The 14,785-nt window shown below is 41.0% G+C and overlaps 1 protein-coding gene across 7 annotated transcripts in view; it reads right to left on the minus strand.

Moving 5' to 3' along the window:
• Window positions 1–14,785, minus strand: part of dab1a (DAB adaptor protein 1a) — a 238,643-nt gene that overhangs the window by 82,329 nt on the left and 141,529 nt on the right. For 3 of the 7 annotated variants that reach the window (XM_008407378.2, XM_008407379.2, XM_008407380.2), the window contains exon 1: window positions 9,957–10,253. The exons of 2 other annotated variants lie outside the window; for them this stretch is intronic. The gene's annotated coding sequence lies outside the window, so the exon portion shown is untranslated. Of the gene's footprint in view, window positions 1–9,956; window positions 10,254–14,785 lie in introns of those variants that run through there. 2 more of the 7 variants (XM_008407377.2, XM_017304519.1) reach the window with 1 other exon arrangement.

Genomic DNA, 14,785 nt, shown 5'->3' on the forward strand with positions numbered 1-14,785 from the left:
ATTAACAAGCTTTCGTTATAAAACCCTTTTTATTGTCCTAAGCAGAGCTTTAGACAAGGTGCGTGAAAGCAGCAGAGACATCTCTCCAGGCCAAAACCCTGGCAATAAATTAACTTTTAACATTTAATCCGAGGCTGTAAAACTGGTAGAAAATGATCGAATACTGCAAAAGAAGAAATGGAGTCTTTGATAGTGTGGTGGTAGGAATTTGCTTCTGGGCTCTTACTTTATTTAAATTTGCTTGAGGCCAGAGATTAAAGCAGAACTGTATCCTATATCATGTTTTATTTTATTTTATTTTTTTGGTATGTCATAGTGAAAGTCTGCACCTTCAACTGCATCGTCTTTACCCTCTCCACCGGGCCGTGCGCCCCTGGCTGTGCTCTCCAACATCTCTCTGTGACACATGCATTTTCTACGGTTGCAACACTAACTGCATGCAGTGTGTGTGTGTGTGTGCGCGTGTGTGTGTGTGTGTGCCAGCTCCTGTTGTGGCTGCTCTGCTGTCTATGACTGTTGTCCCGAAGCCGTCATATTCCTGAGCGCCCGCGGTGTGATGGTCGCACGTCTGTCATGAGGCGCTGCAGGCAGTAGTTGTGGATATCTGGAGCACTTTGGATCAAACTGCAGCAGCAGTCAAAGCCCAAACTATATCTTCACCCAACCTGAGCTGCAAGACAACTCGAGCACAGTTCAAACGGGCCTGGATCAAGATGATGACTGTTTATCTGATGCAAGGGAATGCTCAACAACTTTGGAAAAAAGAAAACACACTTCGAATTTACATTGAAACTGTTTAAAGACTTTTTTTTGTTGTTTTTTTTGAGAAGCACATAATGAGCAAAGCACAGTCTGGTGGGTGACAAGAGACATATCTCACCAAAATATTACAATCTTCTTAATTATGAGCCTCTGCTTTCAGACTGCAATAAGAGCGCAATCTGTTCATTACACGCCCAGTGAAGTTTGAGCCGCTTTCCAATTTAAATGTGTTGTAACCACTCAACACGCTGAGAGAAAAAAACTGTCGGGAAATTAAATGTGGCAATCGATTTAAGGACTTAAGACAGACACTTGTTGAGGCCGTTTCTACTTTCTGAATTATTTTGAAAATCGAGCCCATCATCTCAAATTTTGAGCAGCTCAGATTCTGGTTGTTAAATGACATTTAAATGAAGAATTTATCGTAAAGTGTTTCAGGTTGAACTGGTTTTAAAGGGCATTAGTTAAATTAAAACTCAAACAATGGTAAATTCAATTTAAAAAGTACTTTATTAACCCAAAAGTGAAAATTAGTGGAAAGTCACCCAAACAAATTTGGTCAAAATGGAAAAATTTGTCATGGCTTCACAACTAAAGACAGGCCAATTATCAGACTGATAAAAGCTTTAAAGCTACAATCGGCAAACTAAAAGCTGCATGTGTGTAAAGTAGCAAACTACAGGCTGGATAATGGCGCAGATGGCAGTCAGCTACTGTCAGTTTGCTATACTGTTGCTATTTTAGAGAGAGAAACGGCGAGAAGGTGGAAGATTTTTCACCCCACTTGAAAACTAATGCTATTTTTAGCGTCTATGTATGAAACTTAAAAATGGCAAAAAAGTTTCAAACATGTTAGAACTAAAACAGTCAATATATTACAAGGTTTCCCTCAGAAAACATGCTAAGCCTGGTGGTTGGGCTCTCAGCAGTCACTCATCCAGCGGCTCGCCATGTTTTTAAGTAAAAAAATTGACAGAAAATTTGAACATTTCACTTGAATTTGAATATCACAATGTGTTATTGGAAGATTAATATCTGAACACTAACTATAAAGTCTTAAAAATGCAAACATTTAATGAAAACTTAAATAAATAAGCAATCTAAGCCTGGTGGGGGGTCAAGTAAAGCCTGGTGGCCCGCCAGGCTTATAATACACTGGGGGAAACAGAACTTCCTTTCTGCTCTACATTAAAGCAATGAGATCATGTTATACATTCCTGAAATTTTTGCATGCACTATGAAACCTGCCAATTCACATCATGAAGATAAATATTGAAAGGCTTCACAGTGACAGCTTTCCATACATAGTGGGTCTTTATTTAGTCCCACCTATTTTTAAATGAATTCCAGCAGCTTGTTGATTATCTTAAGCCCCACCACACACACACATGCACACGCACACACACACACTCTCTCTGCCTCTGGTTGCTGCTGCAGCCAAACCTATTCAGTTCTGCACAGCAGGTCCAGGAAATGGCTTACAGAGACGCTGACTGAAAATATGAAGGCCTGCATTCAAATCTGCTCCTCTCACCTCTCTGGATGCGTGGTGATGTTAGTGTGTGCGTGAGCCAACCAGGGCATAATGTGAAAAAAAAAGCCAGCGTCCATTTTTATTCCCCACCCCGACACACAGGTGTGCATGTATGTGTGCGAGCGTGTTCTTAAACGTGACGACTCAGCATGGAGGACAAACGACTCAGGCTGAGCAGCGAAATGGCCACTCAGAGCTCTGCCACCCTGAGAGGCTTCAGTTATCACTCACCTCAGCCGAGCTGCATCACTTTTGCATGAAAAAAAAAAGAAAGGAAAAAAAGAAAACGATTCCTGCTTTTATCATTTTTATGTTTCCACTTTAATTGAACTTCAACTTGCTTTATGGGCTGAGCGGATTTCATGACCCGTGAAACCGCATAAACTTCTCTCTGTGATCTCGAAAGTGGCTCGTGCGACACCGAGGCACCGTGGCGCTCTGAGCACAAACGTTTGAGAATGCGTAGGAGCGTCTCTGCGGAGACACTCCACATGTGCCCCATGGGTGAGTGTGTGTTTGAGGGTCTGACCTTTCCAGGCCGCATTTGAACATCCAGCCACTCCTGTGAGCCAGATAAGAAAAACTAAAAAAAAAAAAAAAAAACTAAAATAAAACAAAAGTCATGGGTCAGGTGCTTAAGAGAAGCACCTGACCCATGTATGTATGCCACGGTTCAACTCAAGCATTTGTGTCCTCAGTCCTGGACAAACATGCAACCCCTTCAAGGCCACCAAACCCAGTCAGATGGATATTCAGGAGAACTTTCATCAATTTTAAACATTTATTTTGCAGCTATTTTATGACAGACCAACACAAGCTCACACGTATGACTCCACTTTTTTTGTACAAATGAAAACCTGAGATGTGTCCCACTACAAAAGTTCTTTGTTTTTTTTTCATATCCCGAACAATTTTCCAACCACATCTGACCCCACAGCATGATACTGCCACCCCTGTGCGTGGGCATGCTTGGGAAGATGAGCCCCTTTGATTCCTTTTCTAACCTCAACAGGCTCGACTTTGGTGCATTCGGTTGCTCATTCTGAAAGTAACAGAGAGGGACGGAGGGGAAAAAAGGAAAGAATCGCAGAATGTTAAGAACACATTAGAAAGCAACAAAGAAGCAAAGGCTGAGAAAGTTCCCGAGGGAGAATAAGTTTGGGAAAAATAAAAGAAGACGAAATCCTCTGAGGAAAACATCTATCCGTTCCCGTCTTCATCCGTTTCTTTTTCTTACTTTGTTGGCGTCTCACAGTGAGGGTGGAAATCAGACGAGCCGCTCCACAGGGAGGAGAGGCTTACAACCATAAGGAGAAGAGGAAAAAAAATAAAAAAGACTCGGCCCAATCTCATTCTGCCTCCGATTTATATACATATCCAATATCTATTGTGTTTGACAAAAGAATACCGTGTGAAAGGAGACAGCTCTGCTTCTTTGATCATCACCGCACGAAAGACAAAGAAAACATATTAAAATGTCATTTGTAAAGCTTTGTTTGTCATTCTCTCTCAGGCATCGAAAATGTCACAAGGAGCGTGTAATACTGCTGAGATGTGCTGAAGAACGACACAGGACGCTGAGCAGCGTACGTGCATATATGTGTGTGTGTGTGTGTGTGTGTGGGCGTGTGTGTGCGTGTGTGGTTCGAAGGAGGAGGGTGGTCTGACTTCTTGACTTCTGGGGAAATTAGAATGTGAAGCGTTGAATTAATTGAAGTGTTAATGTGCCGCGCTTGTTTCTGCATGCGCATACATCTCTACCTCCTGAAAATGCCTCGACTAGAGTGCTTTTGTTTACTGTGAAAACTCATTAACGGTGTGAAGACCTCGGTGGTTTCGCCCCAAAGTGGCACTCGTTGGAAGACGTGCGGGTTGCTGGTTAGGCGGATGGTGGGATTATGTGGGATTATGGCGATGTGGCATAGTGCAAACCTGGAGAGGTAGCGGCGAACATGGCGGTGGGTTGAAGGGAGAGGGTGGAGCATCAAAACTTGCAGCTTTATTGACCAACAAGCGGAGAGAGTTGGAGGGTTGGTGGGTGAGTAAAGAAAGTTCAGCACAGTCAATATGACAAATAAATGGGAATAAATTTATAATAAAACATAAATTATGAAGATAATGTACAGGAAAGCAAGGAGCTCTAAAAAAATTAGAATATGAATCCAATTTTGGAAAAAAATTATATCTCTTGCCAGGTGACATTTAAGATCTGTATCCTTTTGCATGTTCTACAGCTGACTCTACATGCACCATTATAATTTTAGTAAGCATAGTAATATTTCCACATCTCTGAAGCAGCAGAGCCAAATACTGTATCTACTAAACTGTTTGATGTTTTGGTCTTTCTGAAGTGGAATTTGAAGAAATTGTAAAAGCTTTTCAATATGTTTTACCAATGGAAATGTGAGAAGTGTGTCAGTAATGTGAATTCTGTTCCCTTAAGCTAACGCTCTGCAGAACCAGCTGCATTCATGGCTGCAGGTCAGGTGGACTTAAACACAAATGCATGCCACACTTTTGGATGGTATAAAATCTCAACATACATTCCTGGTAATCATCAACAGGTAATCATGATTGCTGGCTTCAAAGGTGCAAATACATCATAGCTAAGGTTAAACAAATGCATCCATGTTTAGTCGAGTGATTATTTATTCCAAGAGACGCTTAATTTCTGTCACAGTAAATAATAAGGTAATCGATATACACCGGCATAGTCCTAGCAGTCTGTAAAGATATTCCTGATGCCAATTATATCTAAGAAAATGTCAACCATAAGCACAGACACACAAACTTGCAGAGGAAGGGGATCAATGGAAAGGGCGGCCAGCCAAGAGCCACTCAATTCTTCTTATTCCCTCTGTGTTTAACAGAGGAATTTCTGAAAAATACAGATACTTTTCTTGTTACAGCAAGTTTAGAATACAGCAGACAGCAAAGCAAAAGTGCACCGTGTTGTTCTACTGACTGCTAGTGTCTCATAAGTGTAAAAATCCAACATTTCAGCAGTGCTGCACATTGAAGGAGAACAAAAAACTGCGTGTATGAAATTGTCCTCCATGCAGAGGTGAATTCAGCGCGGCTCAGTTGAGGGTCAGAGCGCCACGGGGTCACCTGCCATGCACTGGACCGAACTCTGAGGCCACAGGTGGGCAGGCAGGCGTTTTCACACATGTTCTTCTGCAAATACGGAGGATAGATTTGCATAAAAGTGAAGCAGAGAAAGTCAAAGATGAATTTACAGCTACTTTAAACCTAAAAAGACTCACTTTTAGATTCAGAATACTTCTTGAACTGGGGCCAAAAACAACTTATATATATGTTTTAACTTAATTTGACATCACTGATTGACTAAAAGAAAAATTACAACTTTGTTACTCCACCTCAAGATCATAACATTTGTAATCGTTAGCTTAACTTCCAAATTTTAATTTGACTGCAGCTGCCTGCTCATTGTTTTCACCGCAGTGTTTTTGAAGAAACGCCGCTGAGACACAGCCGCCGTCACATTGAGCAGGTGACTTGAATAGGCTGTCAATTTATTTTAGTGTTGAATTGTATCCATAGCAACAAGTGTCACTAGGGTGCCAGAGCCAAAAAAAAAAGAAAGGCAGACGGGCTACAATTATGAGACTGCAGTCAAACTTGTGTTTTGTTATGAGAAGAATTGCACCACTCTGCTCTTTATTATCTTTCATTTGTGCTACAACAAAATAAAATCAGTGGGTGTTGTCTAGTTAAAAATTCATTCAACATGTATTGTCCTGCATATTTCCTTGGTCTGTGTTCTGCAAACTAAAGAATCTGAGCCAATTAAACTGAACTAGAAAGAAAGCAGCCACACACGCCCACAGGATGGTCAGGATTTAAGTGAATGAAGCTCGTTAAAAGGCCTGAACACTCAAAGACCGTCAGAGACGTTTCTGTGCAGTCTGTGAAAGCAAAGATACGCAATATAAAACAACATTTTAAGATAAATACCTTTCAGCAATTAAGTTGACCAACATTGGAGTCAAGCACAGTGATGCTGATGTGTTTATGGAGCTTGTATTATGAATAAATGGGTCAACTTACTCGTAGCTTGGACTTTAATTAGCTTAGCAACAGTGCTAGCTTGCATATTTGACAGATGGTAAAATGCTTTTGAATCATATTTTGCAAGTGAAATAAGGTTGCTAGCTAGCTACAAGGAAAACATTTGACATCCAATAATGTTATATTTACAAAGTGAAAATGTGGGGCTGAAATAATATAGCAGCTATTTATTCCAGTTCAACTAGTTCTTGATATAGATTTGGCAGGCTGATACTTGTCACGCATTCTGTGGACCTAATTCTAGCTGTGGCTGCCTGGGAAAGATTTACATGCCAGGTTGATAAAGATGAGTTTAATAATTAGCTGAAATGTAACTTATTTAGTAATCAAACTTTTGGTTGTCAAACTTGCATAATATTTACTCTGAAATTGTAAATAAAATGTGTGCAATTTGCTACACAAACTTCAACGGCTAAATTGCAACAGCTTGTTTTGAAAGTGTAGGCTAATCTGAAAACTTCAACTGGTCTGAAAATGAAAAACCGCCGGCTGTGGATGGAGCAAAACCAAGAGGAGAACTGAAGGAGGAAGAGAAAGAGGGCCTGCACCAGTGTTTCCTTTTAGAGTTTCCTCACAATACTCTGTGGGTTTCTATGACAACTTGGAGTCGCCAGCTGGGCCCATACAGGCAGAAGTAAGAGGTTTGTTTGGAAGAACTGGAATAAGTAATCTGCTCCTCTTCTTTGTTCCAAAGTAGCACCACTGCAATAGAGAAATACTTGATCTTTCCATGTTTTAATCAGTTGGTGTAGAGTGCAACAATTATATACATACTTAATAAAATGCTTCTGAGCAACAGGTTGATTTTTTTTCACTTTTTTACTAAAAAAACCCATCCCTGAAAGTGTATTTCACAGTAAAACATTAATGAGGTATTCACAATTACCTTGATTAGCCTTATGTTGGGATTACGTTCAGCTTAGTGTGTTGTAAACACACTTTGACTCAGTTTTTACTGCCATGTAGAAGCTGACAAAATGTTTCTCATGAACTCAGTTGAGAATAGTTACCATTGAACTGGGGTTGTCACACATGAACACACACATTTATGTAATGTGGACTCTGGTCTTGTGGCTTAAACAAAAGCCTTTATATAAAATGCTCCGAATGTCTTCTTCACCATAGTTGTATCAATTTCTAAACTCTGATGTCTATTGGAAAAAAATAAGGAGAATAATGTTTTTTTAGTTGTTTTTTTTTTTTACTGAAAATCTGCTGAATCAATAGGGCAACAAACCCTGATATGTAGCTTGTAGTAAAAAATGTCAGCGCACTGACGGCAGTAAATGAAATCAAAAATGAAAACAATACAAATTATTAGTCTACTGTAATTAGGCTTTGATTTATGAGGGAATGGTCATTGAAGGCCATCTCATAAAAGAACAATTCCTGCAAGTAAGTGATTCAGCCATGGCTACTCTAACTATGATCAATAGTGTGTAATCAGAGATGGGGATTTGAGTCTGCAACTCAGACGCATGTCACAATGAAGTCACAAAACAAATTTGAGCTGGAAAGACTTTAGAGTCATAAAAAAGTAGCATTTTTATGTTATCTAGTTAATATAGAACAGCTGAGTAAACGATTCATGTCCCCTGATTTACCACAGTGTACACAAATGTCTGGTTGTCACAGAAACTGTATACACAGTGAGAACTGCACTACAAAAAAACTCCAAAATCTTACCAAGTAATTTTGGTCTAGTTTCTAGTGCAAATACCTTATTACACTTGAAATATGACTCATTGATTTTAAAGTAACTTTTCAGCAAAATATAGAGGTTTGTTTTAAGTAAATAATTTCTTAATATTTATGAAAAGTACTAGTTCTATTGGCAGACAATTTAACTTATAATGTGGGAAAAATGTCTTGGTATATGTTAAAAAAATCTGCCAATGGAACTAGTACTTCATCAATATTAATGAATTATTTACTTAACATATGCTTCTATATCTTGCTAAAAAGTTAGTTGTAAGTTAGTTTTGTCTTATTTTACGTTTGCACTAGATATTTGCACTAGAGACAGTAAGCTTGAAAGTTAAGATTTGATTCATAAGCCAGGGATATTCTCAGACTATGACTACTTTATTTTACAACATGTTCATGTTTGATGCTTCATAATATCCACGGGACGACTTCACTCCAATTTTTTTATATATTCATATACAACGTCAAGCTAACGTCACTACAAACACTTCCGGTCTTTCAAAGTAAAAGCTCTTCCTTTTTTTTAGTTAGATACTTGATCCTAATTAACCTTTTTGAACACAAATGAAAACATTAAGACCCATTAACAGCATTAATTGAATGTTTTCGCATGAAGAAAATGATGATAAATGTTCACGTGTTTTAAACTACGAGCGTCCAATTATTGAGTTGATTTGGATGAATGTAAAACTGATCATCGGTAGTGGCAGCAGCAGTAGCAACGATCTAACTTTCTGAAAAAAAAATAAAACTATTTCAATACAAAAAAATAAGTGCTTCTCTGAGAGGAATTCACAATAAGGACTTTAAACGGGGATTCTGCGTTCAGCGGCGTGCAGACAGCAGGTGCATGCTGCATCTGCAGCTGCAGGCGGGAGCAGAGAGGAGAGTGAGGGTCTGCAGAGCGCCACAGCCTCATGATTAATGCGGCTTTTAGCTGCAGCGGAGCCTGCATGGGCCCCCCCTCAAAGCGAACTGGTCGGGACTGCGCTCATTCATCCCCGACCCCTCTTTACTCCATCAACCAAGACCCGGTGGCCGAGAGGCAGCTGCGGCCCACAGCCCATTGACTACATTTCTGCACTAAAACTTCATCAACGTAACCTCCGCGTTTCGGTCAATTTCGCCTTGCTCCCATTGTGCGCCGGGCAGGAACCGAACCGATGGGCGCGTAAAGGAAGTTTTTCCCACTGCAAGTTGTAGGCGCAGTATGGCCACATAATGCAATAACCAGGATTATGGGTGAACTCGTGTATGAAATATAATGAAGAAAGGCCACGAGGTCTAATAGGTTACTGTAAAGTCGCACACGGGCTGCCCTGGCCCCGAAGATTTTTTTTTCTCCCCTACTGGAGGAAGTGGCAGCATCCAACAGTGAAGCACATTGAAGAGCCTGGTAATCAGTAAAGCTGGGTCTTTGAGAGGAGAAGGGGAGGGGGGGGGGGGGTACAAAGTTAAGATTATCTCGCCTGATTATAAATTATTACGCAGGAAGTGCGGCTGGATCTGCAGGAGAAGGGGAGGGGGCGTCCCGTAACCACACACGCCAAAATGCAGCTTTTCTCCCGCCGAAAGACACACAAACGACTCTGACCACTGTGCCAGTGGGAGGGAATGGTGGGGGTCACTCCTCTTTAACCGCCAAACACACACACTCACGCACGCACCCGCACACACACACACACACACACAGATGAGCGCAGTAGAATCCCGTTGCACCAGCAGCAGTAGTAGTGGATAATTCATTGCAGATAGAGAGGAGCCCCGCACACTGAATCTACAGGCGTCTAAAGTGCGCACACTTTCTTGCACAGCCGTCTTTCAACGACCCCGCGTCACTCCCGGCCGTTTGCGCACTTACCTTTGCACTACAGCGAAACTGGGCACAGTTAGTTCCCATTTCGAGAAAAAGGCTGTAAGAATCCAGTCATCCCCGCGTTATCTCCTGCTGCGTTCCTCAGACATCCACGGTGTGTTTCAGCTGGGCCAGTAATCCCGTCTTCCATCCCGGGGAGAGCGCTCCCAAGCTCCCTTACATCTTTTCCCACATTTTCTTACAAAACTATGTCAGGCTTCTTTCAGCGCTTCTTCTTTTTTTCTCTCTCTCTTGCTCTAACTCCCCGGTCCTCTGCCCCCTCTTCTCTCCTCTCCCTCTCTGAGGTTGCCTGGTTACCTCTCTCTGTAGGCTGGATCAGACCGCCGGCCGGCAGCCAATCACAAAGCTGGGTTCATCTTAACCCCTCCGCTGCTGAACTGTCCTGATTTCCATCTTTCAAGGGTGGAAGAGTGAAGTGAGGAGGAGGAGGAGGGAACCAAGGGTTTAGAAAACATATGAGACATATAATGAGGAAGAATTGAGAGGGAGGTGCAGATGAAGAGATGGGAACCATCAGATCTTTGAGTCTGGACTGTACTTTGGAAGATGAGTGTACTGTCCAGACTTCACCGTCATCACACGCCCACTTCCTTCACTACACATTCATAGTACTACACGCTGACAGAGACGCCAAATAACCAGTCGTGATGCAGCCTTCATCCACTCATTCAGCTAACACTATTGATTGGATCACCACCCACGGTGCAATCATGCAGTCTGCATCAGAGGTGAGTCACGCGTTTGGGAAAAATCACTTCTGACCTTTGTACCAGCACACTTTCCAGATCCTAAACTATGAAAAAGTCAGAGCAACAAAGGGAAAACACAAATACTAATTATGTCAACAATGTGGGGGGAGATCGTCAATTCCCTTGAACTTCGCACAGCTGCAAATTTCAGTGTATTTTACTGGAACTTTATGTAACAATCTAACACAAAGTGACAAGTAATTGTAAAGTGAAAGTGGTACATTTTGTTCTTACAAATAAAAATAAACGTTTGCTGTACATCTCGAGTCAGTAGAACAATTTTTCGCTGCAATTACAGCATCCTTTTTAATCTGTTTATTTTAAATATAACAGTTTTGCATATCGAGAAACTGAAATGTCTGCCCATTCTTCTGCTAAGTGAACTGCAATGTACAACTTTATCACTGGTTCTCAACATGATTCAGGTCTGGACTGACTGGGTCACTGAACACATGAATATGCTTTGATCTAAAATAATGATTCAGATCATTATTTTCCTCTGGCCGAATGTTTCAGGTAATTGTCTGATCGGAAAACGAACTTCCACCCAAGATTCAAGTCTTTTTCAGCTTCTAAGTTTTCTTACAGGACCGTCCCGTATTCAGCTGCATCTGTGTTTCCACCAACTTTTCTTCCAGTTTAAGAAAAACATAACCTGTATGATCAAGCTTACGCCATGTATCGCCATGGTGATGGGGTGTCCGCAGTGGTGTGTTGTGTTACTCTTTTGCCACACTGTTCTAGTTTCAGTCTGGACTCATTTATCCAGAGGACATTCTTCCAGAATGTTTACTCTTTCGCTTTTATAGCTTGTGACAAACTGCATAGAACGTCTTATGGATTTTTTTTTAAAGGTTTGGATTCTTGAAAGTCTTTCATAAAGGCCAGATTTGTGGAGACAAATTGAAAGACTAATTGCCGTCTTGTCCGCTGATCAACGCACATAGGCTGTAGATCTTTGCAGCTCATCATGGGGCTCTTGGCCTCTTCTCTTAATAATGCTCTGCTTACCCTGACAGCCTAGATGGATTGCCATGTCTTGGCATTTGCAGTTGTACAATGCACTTAAAATAAATTGTGTTTGTACTGCGACAGATTGTGAAAATGTTAGCAGGGCTCTGTGTTGCCACTAAAATGTATATCCATTTGTGCTTGGTGTGACTACATGGTACTGAGATCTGGTAACTCTAGATCAGTCTTTCTCAAACTGTGGACCCCAAGGTACTGCATGTAAACAACCGCTCATTTGCCGTGATGTGACCTCAAAGTGCAATGTTACAGTTAGCTTAGCAAAGTATTGTGTTTAAAAATAATGGATAAGTGGTAACTAAAGAAAAAACAAAAAACCTTAAGATACCGGTGGAATGTTTCTCAGGATGAGTTTCAGGAACTTTTGATTTTGAATACTATTACGACACATAGTATGCAGATTTAGGTCTGTGGCTGTGAATGCGATAAGACTGTGATGAGGCGGTGACAGAGCTGCGCCCCATGCCAACTAACCGCATCTTAACACTCAAAATAAAATTATTTAATCTGGGCTATGTACAGGCGGAAAGGAAATGTTTGTTTTTGCAAACGCAACTCAAGTATATTTTTCTTTTATTATGCTTCTAAAAAATAAGTACCTCTCACATGTTATTAGTGCACACAACACTTGTAGTAAATAATGTTTTTGATTTCCACGCGTTTTCTATCATTGGGAAGCTTACAATCCATGCTGTAAATAACTCAAAAACTCGTTTGTGGTTTTATTGTGGCCAGTCACACTCACAAAGCCACCCTTCACTTTAGGAGGAACAAAGACAATGACTTCAGGGACTCATATTTTCACATCAGGTTGTATATAGTAAGATGTGATTTTGAGTAGCAATTTCAAGTTAGGTGGTCTGTTTGTTTGGGGTAACTGCTCTAGATGGATTTTGCAGGTAGATGTAAGAATTGCTCCTTGAACAATGCAACCAGCCTCACTGAAAATGTGCATCAGGCAATATTTTCAGTTCTCTTGTAACTGTTACTAAATGGTAAGGAGCCAGGAGATTTTTTTTTTTGTTTTACATTTCCTGGGGCATTTGTACATATTTACCCTTTGGCTGTGTTGCGGGCACAAAACAGCCAAAGGGTTTTGTTGCTGCATTTAAGGCATAGTGCAATTCAGGATAATTGTGGTAGCTTTAAGGAAATCCAAAAAAAACAACAAGCCGGAGCTTTTTCTTACTCTGAGCCAGAGACCATAATGTGCATAGTCACAGCATTCTTCCAGTCTGACAAGGTTAGATAACGGTCTTCTTTGTGTTATGGCTCATTATCCGGCCACAGTGGGAATTTTCCTCCACAAAGTGTGTCGGATGAATGGAAAGCTACTTATTCCGAATTGAGGAGACTGCTTACCATATGTGGTGGTGTGACAGTGAAGCACAGCAAACCTTGCTCAGACCTGAGAAGTTCCAGTCTGTCAGTGCAAAAACTATCAGTAGAGAGAATTTATTCCCTGATCTCCAATGTGAAATTACAAAATACAAGTTATTTTTATTTATTGCTTCTTGAGGCCAGTAGATTTGCTTTTGTCTCTTGCTGACATCAGTACAACTCGACACTTAAGTAGCGTAAGCATGCCGTCGTACATCTTTTAGTGTGAAATATGTAGAAATGAGTAGGTCATATGTTTAATAACCTACTTTAATGAGAGGTTATTATTATTAATTCAAGGCTTTCAACTCATCTTAGCAGGGGAGCCAATAATAAAATGTTGCCAACATTATATTTGAAGGCATGCAGTGTCTCTACATCCTTCCTGCACAGATCCACTCCTACAATTGCAAAACCTGTTTAAAACATTCATCATTAACCCACCCACTGCTGCTCTGATTTGCTCAAAACCTTCATTCTTGAAACCGGACAACCTTGTGCAGTTTTCCAGCTCTCTCTGTCCTTAAGTCATCTTGTCCCTCACAGCTCTGGCTGTAGTTTACCCTCTCTATCTGTGTAAAGCCCTCCTCTCCGGCTCCCTCCCACACTCCAGTATCTTTGCCTTTTCTGCCGTATCTCCCTCCGTGCATATCTGCCTCCCTCGCTTACCTTCTTCTGCTCTCAGTCTCTGTCGCTCTGTCTCAGCTTGGCTGAGCAGATAAAGCCGAGACGTTCATGAAGGCAAGCCAGCAGCTAGCTTTCTCCGTTTCCTCTCTTTCCTGTCATATGAACACACACCCACACATACACACACACACGCACCCCCCCCACACACACACACACCTGGGAATGGGATGATGCAATCACATATGCAAAGGCACGCAAACGCAAGATCTGCTAGTGAAAGTCCAGATGGGTAAAGATTCTGCATTGTACAGGATGAAAGTTTGTCTAATTTCCACACATCTGCATGTGCAAGTGAGAAGGAGGAAGAGAAAGACAGGAGCAGAGAGAAGGATACAAAACGAGAAGAGCGGGGAAGGAGATATATGCATCTAATCAGCCAAACGGGTCAAACTCGTTAAAACCAACAAAGGAAGAACTCTAATTGCCTGAATGTTGCTCCGCAAAACGTTGCAGTGTAGTGACACCTTGGGTTTACACCAGTTAGATTATCTGAGTCTGAAAGAAATCTTAAACTGTCTAACATGTTGACCGGCAATCATGCAGAATGCACAGCCATCAGATTTAATGTACAACGTGTTTAAATATAGATGAGGACATCAGAGGGGCGAAATCAGACATCAAACAAGTGGATCAGCAAATTAACGATGAGAAGATCTGTACAGCATGTTGCAGTGAAAAGCACTGGCAGCATTTCTAATAAGTCTAGCAGGCCAAGACTCCCATATTAGATGGCAAACACATTTTACCAGTGCCATAACCATACAGTCATTCAGCTTAAATTAATTTGAAGTCATGTTGTAATGTAAATCCAAATCTGTTACATTTTAACTTCTCGAGTGTGAATGACAGTGAATTCTGACCTATACAAAATAAATCACTTAAAGCATGTTATGTCCTAGTGTAGAAAAGACCTGCTGACAAGTAATAATTTGAAGCAAATAAATTTACTGTTTAATTCTTTTTTTTTCT

Source organism: Poecilia reticulata, linkage group LG4 (assembly GCF_000633615.1).
Source record: "Poecilia reticulata strain Guanapo linkage group LG4, Guppy_female_1.0+MT, whole genome shotgun sequence".
Taxonomy (NCBI): domain Eukaryota; kingdom Metazoa; phylum Chordata; class Actinopteri; order Cyprinodontiformes; family Poeciliidae; genus Poecilia; species Poecilia reticulata.